This window comes from Bidens hawaiensis, unplaced genomic scaffold, assembly GCF_021521415.1.
Source record: "Bidens hawaiensis isolate Kalapana, Puna unplaced genomic scaffold, B.hawaiensis_p1.1 tig00028460_1, whole genome shotgun sequence".
Lineage (NCBI taxonomy): Eukaryota > Viridiplantae > Streptophyta > Magnoliopsida > Asterales > Asteraceae > Bidens > Bidens hawaiensis.
In genome coordinates this window covers 220,980-235,853 of record NW_027494642.1, presented here as the reverse complement: position 1 = coordinate 235,853, position 14,874 = coordinate 220,980, and the positions used below count along the sequence as shown (strand labels likewise).

Genomic DNA, 14,874 nt, shown 5'->3' with positions numbered 1-14,874 from the left:
CCTAACGAGTAGCGAAATACATAAGGTAATTTTTTAATGACATTTACGACGATAACTTCAGGCTGATCGTCAACCCTTCCAAAAAAGGATTAGGCCTGGAAATCTGGAATTCAATCAGTCGTAATGCCGTATGTTTTTGTTTATTTAATTTTTTTTTTTGCTTTTAAATTAATCTTGTCCCAATAACTTAAATATGCATGGAAAAAAGTAGGAGTGTTTACAGTTCGGTTTCAAACCGTGAAACCGTCCAAACCGGTCATCGGTTTGGTTTCACGGTCGGTCTTTTTACTTAAATTTTGGTCGGATGGTTTCAATAATTTCAAACCGTAGCGAACGGTTTGGTTTAAGGCTTAAACTGAAAACCAACAGTATAAAACCGAACCGAACCGTGTGAGAATTTATTACAATAAAATTTTAAAATAATTCTTATATATATAATTAATGATTTAACTCTACTTAGATTAAAGTAAATCAAAGTGGCAGGCCCTTTTTCACATTCTCTAAGTCAACCCTCTTTCCGGTTTAGAACACTAAAACTAATTACAGAGCTTGTTTATAAAATAAAAAATAGTTTGGACAGTTTGTGTTTTACTTCGTTTCTGAACAACGTTGTCACTTTTTTCCTTTTCTTTTTTCTGTTTTTTTTTTTCAATATTGTATGGGTATATTTGACAACTTGTTAAATCCTCTAAACAACGAACAACTTTACTCATATATGTTTCTATAAAGGTGTATAAAGGTGCAGCGAGCCTAAACCGCAAAATCAAACCAGACCAGACCGTTACTAATGGTTCAATTTGGTTTAGTTTATGAGTTCTACGGTTTGGTTTTGGTTTACGAAAATAAAAAAACGTAGTAACGGTTTGACCTAAAAACCGCGAAAACCGGACAGTAAACACCCCTAGAAAAAAGTATAGGGTCCAATATGTAATAAAATTATTAAGATCTATATCTATTTTATAAAATATAGTAAAATATAGATATATAAAATTTTGACCTCCGAAAATTGCGTGCCTCAATCGGTTGTCCAGCTCGCCCTACCATAAGGCCGGCCTGGCTTGGGAAGCAATTTCAAGATGGGTAGCGTACCAAAATTCTAAAACCGAAAACAAGTAAAAACACAAACCGAATATCGCATCGATTATGTCAGTACAAAACTAGTTCGATATCGTTATTGCAAGAATACAAAATTTTACCAAAACAAAACTCACATCAAAACCGAAACCCATGAAATTGAATACCGGTATCAGAACTTTGTTAGGTCTGCATCGATACAACACCATACCATACTCGACAAAAAATGTCAAAACCCTATTTTACGCAAAACAAAAATTATTTTATATAAAATAAAAAAATTAAGAGTTAACACATCAAAATACACTATAATTTTCTTTTGAAACAAACTTAAATGAATCAGTTCATGATTGGTTAAGTTCTTGGTTTCATATAATTTTCACAATTTACTATCAACCCCAATTCAAATCTACCAAAAAAGACAACAGTCACCAAAAAACAACTAAAATCCAACAATTTCTATAGATTTCTTTAACAGAAAACACATTGATCTACATACAACTAGTCAAAACTAAAAAACTTGCAAAAAAAGAAAGATACCCAGATCAAGATTTAGCAAGATTTTATCTTACAAACAAGTTTAAACATGCGAATCAGTCTGAAAAGGCCGAATCAAGCGTCTCCTTCAACTGTTCTGCAGCGCCCGCACCACCAACGCCTTGAAACAAAAACGTATGTATCACTTTCCCATTATCTGTAGTCGAAACATTCGTATCGTTTATTACCATTTCATGTTCCTTAAACGTCTTTAAAACCCGAGCAACCGGATGATCGTCTATCGGGCAACTAACTCTAACAACCGAGTCGTCTTTTCTAGTCATAAAGTCAACCTCGGGTTGGCAGTTGACTTCCTTTTCGGCTTCCAAGATTCTTATCTTGGATTGAAGTTCAGTTATGTACGATATCGCGTCACCAAGAAGCGATGCTTTATCCATTTTTGAAATGTTTGGGACCACGGCCCGTAACGCGTAGAATCTTTGGTTTAGTTTCTCGCGTCTTTGTCTCTCGGCTTCTACATGGTTTAACGGTTCTTCTCTCCCGTTAGCAGGCTTTCGGCCTCGTTTTCTTGGTTTTCGATCCAAAAAGTTTGAATCTTGATTAGATTGGTCGAGACCCGATAGTATTGGCTGTGAATTCAATACTCCGCCGATCACGTGGTTCATCCCTGGGTCAACTCTATGCCCATTTGATGAATTCCCGGAAAACACATGATTTTGTATCCCATACGATTCACCACCAAAATCCAAATCCAAATCGTCTTCGACTTTCGGTGAAAAGTTAATACTAATCGGACCGGATTTTGCACCACCGCCACCAAGACTTAATTCTTGCCCAAAGATTTTTGGTAATGCTTTCGGGTGGCATTCGTTAAATAAAGTTTTAACCGATGTAATAAAGCTTTGGTCTTCTGGGATCGACTTAAACGAACCGATTTCCAAAACTCCTCTTTTAACCGGAACGAGAACTAGGGTTTGAAACCGGGATAATTTGGCTAAAAAGGATCTTGATTGGTAATGTTCTTGACAGCTTTTGGCATCAGAAACCCAAACGGGTCGGCTCGTGTTAAACGCTTGAGACGGGCTAGACGGCTTATCAAACGGGAATAAGTAAAACCTCGAAGTTAAATAAAACATTTCCAAATCGGAAACTAAATCCATTTTCAGTTGAAGGTTTCCTTCTTCGGGTCCTTTAAACCATGAATGAATCTTTTGAAGAACCATCTTCTTCCTAATGTTTTCGACCCGTTTTTCACTAACATCGGGTCCCTTTGACTCTTTGTAATGCCCATCGCCCCAAATCAAAGCCGATTTACCGGATTTTGAATTCGAAACTTGCCAGAAAACCGCATAGTTCCAATCTAACCCCTCGAGAGTCTTGTGAAGGCAATCTTGGACCCCTAAATCCCTTGTTTTTGACCTAAATTCATCAGGAACCTTATTTGAAGCTGACCATAACAGAAAGTTTAAAGCGTCAGGACCGATAACACTCTCTAACATACCCTTATCTTCTTCTTCTAACCGAAATCGGTCTCCCATATCTGGTGAAAATGAATTTAGGGCTTACGGTTTATCTTTGTTGATGATTACCTGAAATTAAAAACTGCAACTAATCAGAACCCATTAAACATTAGGACTAGCAATTTCTGACACGAAACGACACGGAGTTAAACAAGTTGGGGCTTGAGCTTAACAGGTTTCGCATCTTAAACAGATAGACGCATTTAACACACACCTGTTAATAACCTGTTTATGTTTTAACTTTCATTAAATAAAATATATGGCATATGCTTCAGTTACCTTACACCTCGACCCTTTATAATAATCAAATATATGTATTAACTAAGAATTTTATAAACTTTTGGCAAAACTTTTGTTTGACGTGTCCCTAAACGGATCGTTTCGTGTAACCTGTTTCCAAACAGGTTCGTGTTCGTAAAAAATGACACAGTTAGTTATTGTGTCGTGTTCGTGTCTAGTACCACAGTCAACACTATCAAGATAGCAAACACAACAGTCAACACGATTTGGTCCAGCTACCATGTTTGTATTGGCGTTTTTTTTAACACCCATATATAATTTTATTTCATAGTTAACAATAGATAGATAGATAGATAATATTAAAAAAAAAAAAGTCATTAAATAATATTAACAAACAAACATAAGCGGACACATTATCAAACATTCACGAACACAATTGAACAAACACCGAACGATTTCGGCTCATTTACATCCCTAATTTTAAAACCAATTTTGCATAAGCAAAATCATAGCAAACAAATTCTTCAAATTTCTAGGGTTTCAAAGCTAGGGCAACATAACCCACAATCAAATCAATCAAATTCTCAAACTTGACACATGGGTTCACTCTCAAATCAAATCAATTGCATAACAATCAACTCAATTCGATACAATCAAAGCCCCAGATCTATAACTGAACCAAATTCGACGAAATTAGAGTTGAAAAACAGCGGGAAAATTGGGAGTTTTGGTGGGTATTAAAGAAAGATTGGAATCGTACCTGAAGATTGAAGAATCGATGGGATGATTGATGGAAAGAACGGTGGAGAAATATGAAGTGTAGATGCTCATGAACCATGTGACTGAAACAAAGGCGGTTTAGATCTGGTGGATGGATAGAATAATAAAAACATGGGGTGGTGAAGTTACATTATCAGTCCTCTAAGGTTTGTTTTGTTTGTGACGGGAATTCGGTTGGTATCGGTTTGTTTTGTTACAGTATCAGCATTAACTGTATTATCAGAAACAACACCCGCATATGTTCGTAAACATGGGGTGGTGAAGTTACATTATCCCTTGTCATTGACGATGTGTCCCAAAAATTGAACTTCCTCTAGCCAAAATTCACACTTTGAGAATTTGGCGTAAAGTCGTTCTTTTCTTAAGACTTCGAGAATGGAACGCAAGTGATGCTTATGCTCGGCTTTGGATTTAGAGAATATGAGAATGTCATCAATAAAGACAATAACGAATTTATCTAGAAACGGTTTGCAAACGCGGTTCATGAGATCCATAAATACCACGGGTGCATTGGTTAACCCGAAGGGCATGACCAAAAATTCAAAATGTCCATATCGAGTACGGAATGCGGTTTTTGGAATGTCTTCTTCGCGAACACGCAACTGATGATATCCCGATCGAAGATCGATTTTTGGAGAAACACGTTGCGCCTTGGAGTTGATCGAAGAGGTCGTCGATTCGTGGCAAAGGATAACGATTTTTTATAGTAAGTTTATTGAGTTCACGATAATCGATGCACATGCGAAATGAGCCATCTTTTTTTTTCACGAAGAGGACGGGAGCGCCCCAAGGAGAGGATCTTGGACGAATAAAGCCTTTGTCGGAAAGTTCTTTGAGTTGGTTTAATAACTCTTGCATTTCCGACGGGGCTAAACGGTAAGGAGCCTTGGCCACGGGCATTGCGCCGGGCACAAGATCGATTCAAAATTCAACCGGACGAATGGGTGGAAGACCGGTAACATCATCTGGAAAGACGTCGAGGAAATCACAAACAATGGAGATATCTTGGATTTTTCTTTCCTTGTGGTCTTTTACCACCGCTTGGGCTAGGAACGGAACATACTTTTGGCGTAAGTATTTTTGCGATTGAGAACACGACATGAGATTGAGCCTTTTAGGAAACATTTTGCCGTAGACCTTGAGAGTTTTACCGTTAACAAGCGGAATCCGAATGAATTTATCATAACAAACGACTTCGGACGGTGCAAAGATAATCAATCCATGCCAACTATGACATCGAAACTTCCCATTTGCATCGGAATGAGATCGATGGAGAATTTACGCTTACAAAGAGTGAGAGAACAATTACGAAGGACCGAGTTTATGGTGATAGAATTTCCATTGGCGACTTCGACAGAAAAGGGTCGAGAAAGTTTAGTGCGAGGTACAGCAAGAGTAGATTCAAACTTTAATGAAATAAAACTTCTATCAGCACCCGTATCAAATAATATAGAAGCCAAATGCTCGTTCACTAAAAACATACCGTTCACAACATCGTTTGCCACTTGAGCTTGATTAGCATTCATCATAAAAGCTCGTCCTTGGTTACCGTGATTTCCTTGAGGTGCATGAGGTGGTGGAGGAGGAGGTGCTTGGATGGCTTGCATGGGTTGAATGAGTGGTGCATTGAGTTGGGGAAGTTGAGGTTGGTAGGTTTGGACTTGGTAGGCTTGGGTTTGATAGTAGGGTAAGGTTACGGTTTGGGCTTGGTTTGCAAAAGTGAGTCGTGGGCAATTGTTGCGGAAATGATTTGGGTCACCACGGTTAAAGCAAGCTCGGGGTTGTTGAGGAGGGTTTTGCGGGTAAGGTGCAAAGCGGTTTTGGGTGTTTTGTGGAGTGGTTCTTGTTTTGTTGGGTTGAGTACGTTGTGCGGAACGACATGTGTTATTTAGATGGCCAAAACAGTTACAAATGGTGCAATGGCGACAAGGTAAGTGAGATGGGTGATGAAGTTGACAATTGTTGCATAGTGGAAAAGTACCGATATAGGGTTTTCGATTTTGTGGGGGAGCTTGGGGTTGTTGTTGCGGTTGCGGTTGGGTAACGGCATAGTTTCGGTGGTTTTGTTTGGGTTTCTTTTTGTTGTTGTGGCGGGAAGAGTTTGAGTAGTTGATGGCTTGAGGTGGTGGGTCAACTTTGGCTTGAGGTGCGGGTTCGGTTTTGCTTTTATCACTTTTCTTCTTGATGGTTAGGGTACCCGCCTTAACATGGTTCTCCGATAGCACACCGGCTAGAGTAATTGCATCCTCAAGGTTCTCGGGTTTGCTACTCATGACTAAGTCCCGAATTAGCATGGGTAAACCCCCGATGTATTTGTCGATTTTACGTTCGAGCGGGGTAACCAAATGAGGTACAAGGGTGCTCAATTCATGAAAACGGAGCGAGTAAGCGGCATTATCACCACTTTCTTGTTTCAATTCCCAAAATTCGGCTTCAAGCTTTTGGAGCTCGTGTTTGGGACAAAACTTCTTCATCATGAGTTCCTTAAGTTCGGTCCATGGAAGCGCCATGGCAATTTCCGCCCCTTGGAGATGCATAACACTACCCCACCACGTAAGAGCAGTTTCCTCAAACATGCTCGAAGCGAAATTAGTTTTCTTCGCTTCGGGGCACTCGCTGTGTCGGAACACACTTTCCATCTTTTCAAACCATTGCAACAAGGTAGTCGCACAGTTTGTACCAAGGAATTTGGTTGGGTTAGCACCGGTAAATTGTTTATACAAGTAGGGAGCGGGTGTGGGTTAAACGGGTGTTACAACGGGTGGAGGTTGGTTTGCTTGCAAGTGAGTTAAGAGTTTGGGAATCACAGCGGCGACTTGTTCGGCTACTAAAGCGGCCATCTTGCGTCTGGAGTCCTTGCGGTAGTGGCGTCGTAGCGGAGGCATTCTAAAAATTATAAAGAATTGTAGTGAGTTTGAGGGCATTGAGTTTAAAATAGAAGATGTGTGTAACCATTTTTTTTTACGTGAATCCTAGTGTCATAAGGATGAGAATGTTAGTAGAAATAAAGTTTATACATAAACCAAATGATAAAAACGTATATATAAGTATATGTTTCAAAGTTTCGAGAATTTAAAATTTGGACGTTTTGAAGTGTTGAAATTTGTATATAGTCGGAAAAATCGTACATGAACCACCATGATTTGATATTCCGAAAAAAAAATAACAAAATTTCTTGTAAACATATATATAGTTGGGAAAATCGTACATGAACCACCATGATTTGATATCCCGGCAATAAAAACTATGTAAAAATAATATATATGGAGTCGAACATGTGCACGTATCACCACGTCTTTTATGTTGTTGACTCAAATCATGATAATAACATACAATAAAACGGAGATACAACGAGATGTTAAAAACACCTGTCCACGTATCACCGTGGCTTTTATGTTTTCAACACCAAAAAAATAAGGAGGCGACCGGAACGCTCGCATACGACAACTTAAAGTGTCGGCTCATATAACTCGAGTTGCTTGACTTAGAAACCAACACTAAACCCAATCATCCCAGGTAAGTAAATCACCTTCGATTCTTGGAATCTTTTTGTCAAATGATCGAATCAAGTGTTTCGTTCCCTACGGTCGTCACAAAACAAATTATAGAACCTAGCTTTAAGGAGATTGTAAACAACGAGATCCAAGTTAAGCTTGTGATCCATAAAACACAATATAAAAACTAATGTTTTGTTTTAAGGTAAAAATACCTTAGAATACTATTGAAAGTGTGTGTATGTGTACATTTATGATGAGATAGATTTTTAAACAAGTTTATAAATAATTAATAAATGCAATAAACAATCAAGTAGGGTAAACACGTATGAGCACACGTATAGGGACCCTAGAGCATAAACTATACTAGGCTGTTACGTTTAACCACCTATCCTATAGTCGATGGCAAGAGTAAAATGAGTGTGATTACATAAATAGTATATATACAAAAATTGAATTGGAGTGTGAAAGTTATTGAATTCGTTAAAAATCATATATGCCTTAACATACAACTTGCCTTAGCAGCCAACTTTGTAACTAGTATTCTTGCACTATATGGGCTGCATTCATATTAGCAAAATACTAATTCATTAAACAACGATGATGAATAATGTGAAAATCTATCTATTCTAACAAAAGACTACTCAATTTTACCACTTGTCAATCTCATTGCCCTCCTCATCTTTTTTTCAACGTATTTTAATATATGGTTACTTATCTTTAAGCTTTTTCAATATACGAATTCAAGTTTATTTTTATTAAAGGTAAATCATAACCGATTCATTCATTAACATTAATGGTGAAATAAGAAAATAAGAAAATTTCAACATTGAAGTTACAGGTCTATTAGAATAAAATTTTCAAGTCACAGGGGATTGCAAATTAAAAAAATAAAGGCGCATCACTGTCGAAGAAAATTTGGATTTCTATGGTAATAAACTACAAATTATTTTTAAACTGAGATTCGAGCAACAATGCATAATATTTATATAAGGTTAGTTTTAAATTTGGATTTAAAATTTTCTCTTATGCATTTGAACTCAGAAAAATGTGTATTTTCTTAATTTTCTCTAAACATTTTGTATAAATATTTCAAACATGAAGAATACTTATTACATAAATCTTGGTGTCTGGCTTTAATTAATTCATTAAAGTTGAATATTATAATTACAATCCATATGTATAACAATTTACTATATGAACTATATGTCATTTATTTATTTGACTTTTTATGTAATATAAAGGGTTTTAACAATAAGAAGATTAATATTTTTTTCCATAGCTCAGACCAAAATGCTTCAAAACATGTATTTTATAACTTGATTTATACCTTTTTTATACATTTAAATATATTTAATTGAATACGTCTTATAACACAAATTACTTAATTAAAAGCATTCAACTTCAAAATTTTAAACCAAAAAATCAGTTTCAGTCTCATCCAACTATTTTTGCTTTCCAAAAATCATTTAGGATATTGAAACCTAGATTCATAGAATATCGTTTGCGTCGGGTTTTTACATAATTTCAATATTATATTAACTTATTGACTTTATTTTTATACAAATACAACGAATTGGGATTATGTTTGTGTTTTCTATTAGTTAGTACACAATTAAAATGTTTATTATGGTTTATATTTAAAATAATAAAGCTATACACAAATTTTTTAAAAAAATTTCAGTTATAACATTTATTATAAAATATGTGACAAAAATTCATTAAAATTCACACTTTAATTATAATGTAACTTAATAGAAATATTTATTACTTTTATTTTTATCTTATTATTTGTAACTTAATCATGTTCTTCGTTACATTTCAAGAATATTCCATTTTCATATTTATTGTAAAAAAAATAGTTAATTAGTTTAAAAGTCATTCACCATGCTTTCATAAAATCCGAAATCTTTGCTTCTTCTTTTTCTTCTTCTTCTTCTCTCTCTCTCTCTCTCTCTCTCTCTATATATAGTTTGAAAACCCTCTTGAGTTGAGAAAACCCGTGAAAACCCTATGTAACATAGTTTTTTTTTCTTTGTTACATGTAATATATGTTATTACATTTAATACAAAACATCGAAAACATAAAAAAAATGTTTTGCTATTTTTTTTACATTTTTAAGTAATTTTTATATATGTTTTCAGGAGAGAGAAAATGTAAATAAACTTTTACATTTTTTATTAACTTTAATTGTGGACCACAAGATTTAATCTTTAATTAAAAACATATGGTTGAGAATGGGTTTCTAGAGTTTTCACAACTCAAGTGGGTTTTTATTCTAACCTAACCCTATATATATATATATATATATATATATATATATATATCGATTAATTAAATATTTCAACAACGTTCCATAATATTAACTAATAACACGGGATTAGTATTCAAAATTTAAATATTCTTTATCCAATACTTTGAACTATTATAAATAAGAATCACCGCATTCACTTTATATATGCAACTTTAAATATTCTAATATTCTCTTATCATAAAATAATCACTGTTATTTGAACAATGGCTTTAAGGTTTGTATGTCCTTGTTATTTTCCTATGAATTACATTCATATGAAATGAAACAAATCATTTTGTTATTTTTTTATTTTCAATTTTGTATGTTGCTTGATTATACAACTTTTAATTGTAAAATATAAAATCAATTAAAAATTTGTCATACACGGAATATTAATGACAACAAATTTATCATGATCAATCAATTACAAATTCTAAAGATGATTATATTATCAAAGTTCAAGTAATTTGGTTTTTGGGATAATCATGTTTTTTTGGATAAACATGAAGAGATTATCTCAAATGATATCATATTAATTATTTAAAAGGTATGATATTTTATGTGTATGAATATTTTTTGTTGGTTTCATGAGCATATTTATTATTGTTTAGGGTTGGTATGCACTTGAAAGAACCTTATTTGTTCTTTACTTAATTTTAACATATTTGTGTAACCTTAGTTATGTAATTTTTATAATTTTAATGTAAATTGTAATTGTATTAAAAATATATAATCATTTTGTTGACTGAATTTCACTTACTAGCAAGAGTTTAAAATTTTCATCAATTATCTGTGTAATACACGGGTCTCAAACTAGTTAGCGAATATAATACTTTTATGCATATAGTTTATATTTGGTGCGTTGGTGGAAAAGATACATCTACTTACCTTGTAACAAGTTTGATATTCAAAAATTCACATTTTTCATGCAAGTCGGTTTCATGGAACACGTTTAAACCAGTTTCAAAACCCACTTAAAACCCGGACTGACCCATAAGTTACTGATCCGGTTCCAGCTTTGAAAATCCAGTCTAACCGGTTCCAACCGTGAAACCGCCCAAAGCGGTCATCGGTTTGGTTTCATGGTCGGTTTTTATCGTTTACTTGCTATCGGTCAGTTTTAATATTTTCAAAATATTGGGTACTTGAATTAATATTGGTAAGAACAAGGTGAAATGGACAAAATACTGATATGTATTCTTTTATTAAAATTGGTAAGCAATTGCAATTATAACAACTTTTTTTTACAATATATTATACAAAGTTCATAAGCTTTCTTGAAGAAAGATACAGCACTAAGGTATGCATACATAATTTTATTTTGTAGAGAGAGGATCATTTTTAGTTATGTTGCTTGATGAGGTTATCAACAGCCTCGATTTGGAAGCCGAAAACGATGTTCATGAGACCTTACGAATTATTCCACCTGCGAGATCAACTATAATGATTGCTAGGAGATCAACATGGATTGCATTTGAAGCTTTTAGTTCTTGCTTCTATAGACTTACAATTTAGTACAACTTTAACTTGCATATAATGTATAAAAAGAAAAATAGATGAAGCAGTAGCAAATATGATGTACATTTTGTGCAGGCCTCTAATCAGAAATATTTAATTATTTTTCCTTTCATGCTTAGCAACTAAGATGGGATTAACAGTTATTTTGATGTATATTTTTTGCTTTGAAGAGTTGATAAGTTGTTATGAGGCATGGGCTAGTTGTTAATAATACCATAGCAATGTCAAACTCCCTTTTACTGTTTGGTTATTTATTCTTTATATGTATGTAGTATGTAGCTATTAATTTCTTTAAGTTGTATTTTATTTTTTATGTGTGTAACAATTAACTTTTAGATTTGAAAGCATGCACTAGGAACATCACAACACATTGCACATGAACTTCAATTGGCATTTGAAAATTTTACTTTTAAAATTTACTTGAGACAATATACTTTTTTGCTTTCATATCTTCATTTTAAATAAAATTGTAACGGAAGACTTGGTGAAGTATTGTTAAGTTTTTTGTGTCGTTGACTTGATAAACTATTTTTATGATGTATTTTGGTTTGTTATTATAAAAGTTTGTTTTAAGATGTATTTTGTTTGGTTAATTAAAGTTTTATCGTTCAGTACAATTATTAATAGCTTTGACCAAAAGATATTTCATTCAGTTCGAAATAATTCAGAAGGATAAAATAGTCATTCTGCACAGTCATTCAGAGGTCCAACCAAACAGCACTTACTGGTTCAGCACTTACTGACCCAGAGTTTCTTAATCATTCAGAACTTTACTGGTTCAACACATAATGACTCAGTATTTGCTGAACAACCCCTAAGAACATTAAATAATATATTATATTTATCTCATCGGATATCATCATCATGGTCGTACTCAATTGATCCATCAATTACAGGGCTATGGTAAAGTTATCTCATTGAATATGTAAACTTCAATTTGTTGTACTTTGACCCAAGTTAAATACATTGTTTAAATTTGGGTTATGGTTTATTTTAAAAAGCCCAATATCTTCTAAAGTGATTTTAGGTCTTCTTCCACGGTTAGCACTCTCAGCACGCATGTGACGATCAGAAAATCTGGCTTTCAGTTTCACTTTTTTTTATCATCTCTAACTCCCTGCCTTACCAATAAAAAATGTGAAAGAAAAGAAAGCGACGAATTTATAGATTCATATTAGAATTAACGAGGTAGCAACCCGCCGTGTTGCGGCGATGGACGCGAATTTTGTTGGTATTAGCTATGTTCATACTTGTTTATACAATCAACCCAAAACATAAATTAGTAGACACCTACAATAGTAGTGATACTCGTATAGCATATGATACAAAAATTTTGCATATTTAAAACAATGTTTATTCGGCTGGTAAAACATAGTCGTTGCATTTGGTCGGTATTAGCTATGTTTGTTGCGCTTCGGAACTACACCCCAAAAAATAGTTCCGTCAAGTTAACACTATTAAAACAAAAGCATTGGTGTTACAACGACGACCCGATGCGAATTTTATCAGTATCAATTAGGTTCATCACGTGTACGAGAACTAAACCTAAAAAACAATTTCGTCATATTTAAAAAAAGTAGAACTTAATTAAAAAAACTTAATTAAGAAAACCTAATACAACAATCAATACATAGATGTATAACTAAAAAAGCCGAAAAAAATGTTGCTTAAATGAAGACTTGAACTTGGGTGGTTGATTGGTGAACGGATGTAAAATTAGGAAGCACTGCAACAGCCATTAAACCAACTCAACACTTTAAATAAATTTTGAAATTAATTATATAAATAATCAAAGTCATAGCCTTAAAAAAAACTGTGTGATATCAAAGTTCTCAATTATACTAATTTATGATTTTGCTTGTTGGAGTGCCCCTCGCAAGAAAACGGCCCTAGACGTCGGCAAAGCCCCACATGGAGTCTAAGCTGGGTCTGCCCTACACCGGCCATTCTTATTCCAACAATGAACTTACTAACCTTATGTGCATAATATATTAATTTGTGCATAATATATTAATTTGTATATGGAAAGTAATTATAACAACATTTATGTATCTTTTAATATTTTAATTAAAATGTATATTAGTTTTGTTAAATTCACTTAAGAAAAATATATTTTCAAGAACCAATCATAACGCTAAGGTACATAATATGTTATTAACTTTACTTGATAACATATATTTCCATTAAAAAGCATGTAAGATTTATTTAAAAAATTAATTTCACATATAAAAATATTTAAAAAAGTTTTTATAAACGTAATAATCTAACTTCTTCTTCTATAAATAAAGGAAACCAATCTTAGTTTTTTATTTTCCCACTCATTACTTATAGGGTTTTTTTTTTTATCTATTTTTCCCGGGTTATTAACATTATTCCAGATACATGTTCACAAATCCTTTTCTCCATCTCGGGTATGACCTTTTTCACCATCTTCGATCCGGATTTATTTTTCCTTGGTTCATCACAATCTTTTAGTACTGTCAAACACCGATAATCAAACTAACACCCATCCTTGGATTAATGGTGAATAATTAAATCCATGAACCAACGGATCTTTAATTTACTGATGCGTGATATATCTTTTCATCGGAATCATATTTCAAGTTAGTTATGCTAATTTAATTTAATTTCAATTTTATGTTTAGTTTGGAATTTGTTGGGTTATAATTGCTATATTAGGTTTAAGAGATTTCTTAATTTGGCATTCGAATTTTCGGTTTGGGTCGAGTAAGTCAGTTTGGCTAAGATCACATAGTGGTGATACTTTGACGCTGCGATCGATAAAAGTAAGAGTTATATAAAGTTTTTAGGTAATCATGAACGAAACCGTCAAATAAGTCTTCAAAATGGAATATCTGAAGTCTTTGATTGGTATATATATACTAGTTGAAAACCCATGCGATGCAGCGGCGACAACAATTTACAATGCAGTAGTCATTTTATAGTTAGTTTATCAACTCCTTTGTGATATATTGTATGGTACGTCTATTCATTTTCTTATTCTTACTATCGATGTTGTTTATTTATGTCATGAGTCATACATATCTCAATTAAATAATAACACATAAAGAATAAAAAGAATATTAGTCCTAAACATAGTAATTTAAAAACAAAAATTTGCATATCAACTACCCTCACTTTGATGAGACCAATTTTAGTTATAAGCCATATATATCAATTATCTCATTTACATGTCTATCTAAAAAGAAGAGTTAGGCCTAATAAATTCTTTATAAAAGTTTAAATTTCAAACTATGGGCCAAGGTAAAAAATAAATGGTCAAATTATAATAAAACTTGAGATATTGAGATGTATGCATGCTTTTAATAAACGTGTTACCAATAACTACATGAAACATCAAATTCAAAAAACAAACAAATCTTTAAAATAAATAAAATTTCAAAACACATCTTAGGAGAGAATAAACAAGTCCATCATGCCTACAACCGCACCAAA

The 14,874-nt window shown here is 33.4% G+C and overlaps 1 pseudogene; it reads right to left on the bottom strand.

The window, feature by feature from the left end:
• Positions 1–1,528: 1,528 nt before the first annotated feature.
• Positions 1,529–4,114, bottom strand: LOC143577063 (transcription factor MTB3 pseudogene; annotated as a pseudogene).
• Positions 4,115–14,874: the final 10,760 nt, after the last annotated feature.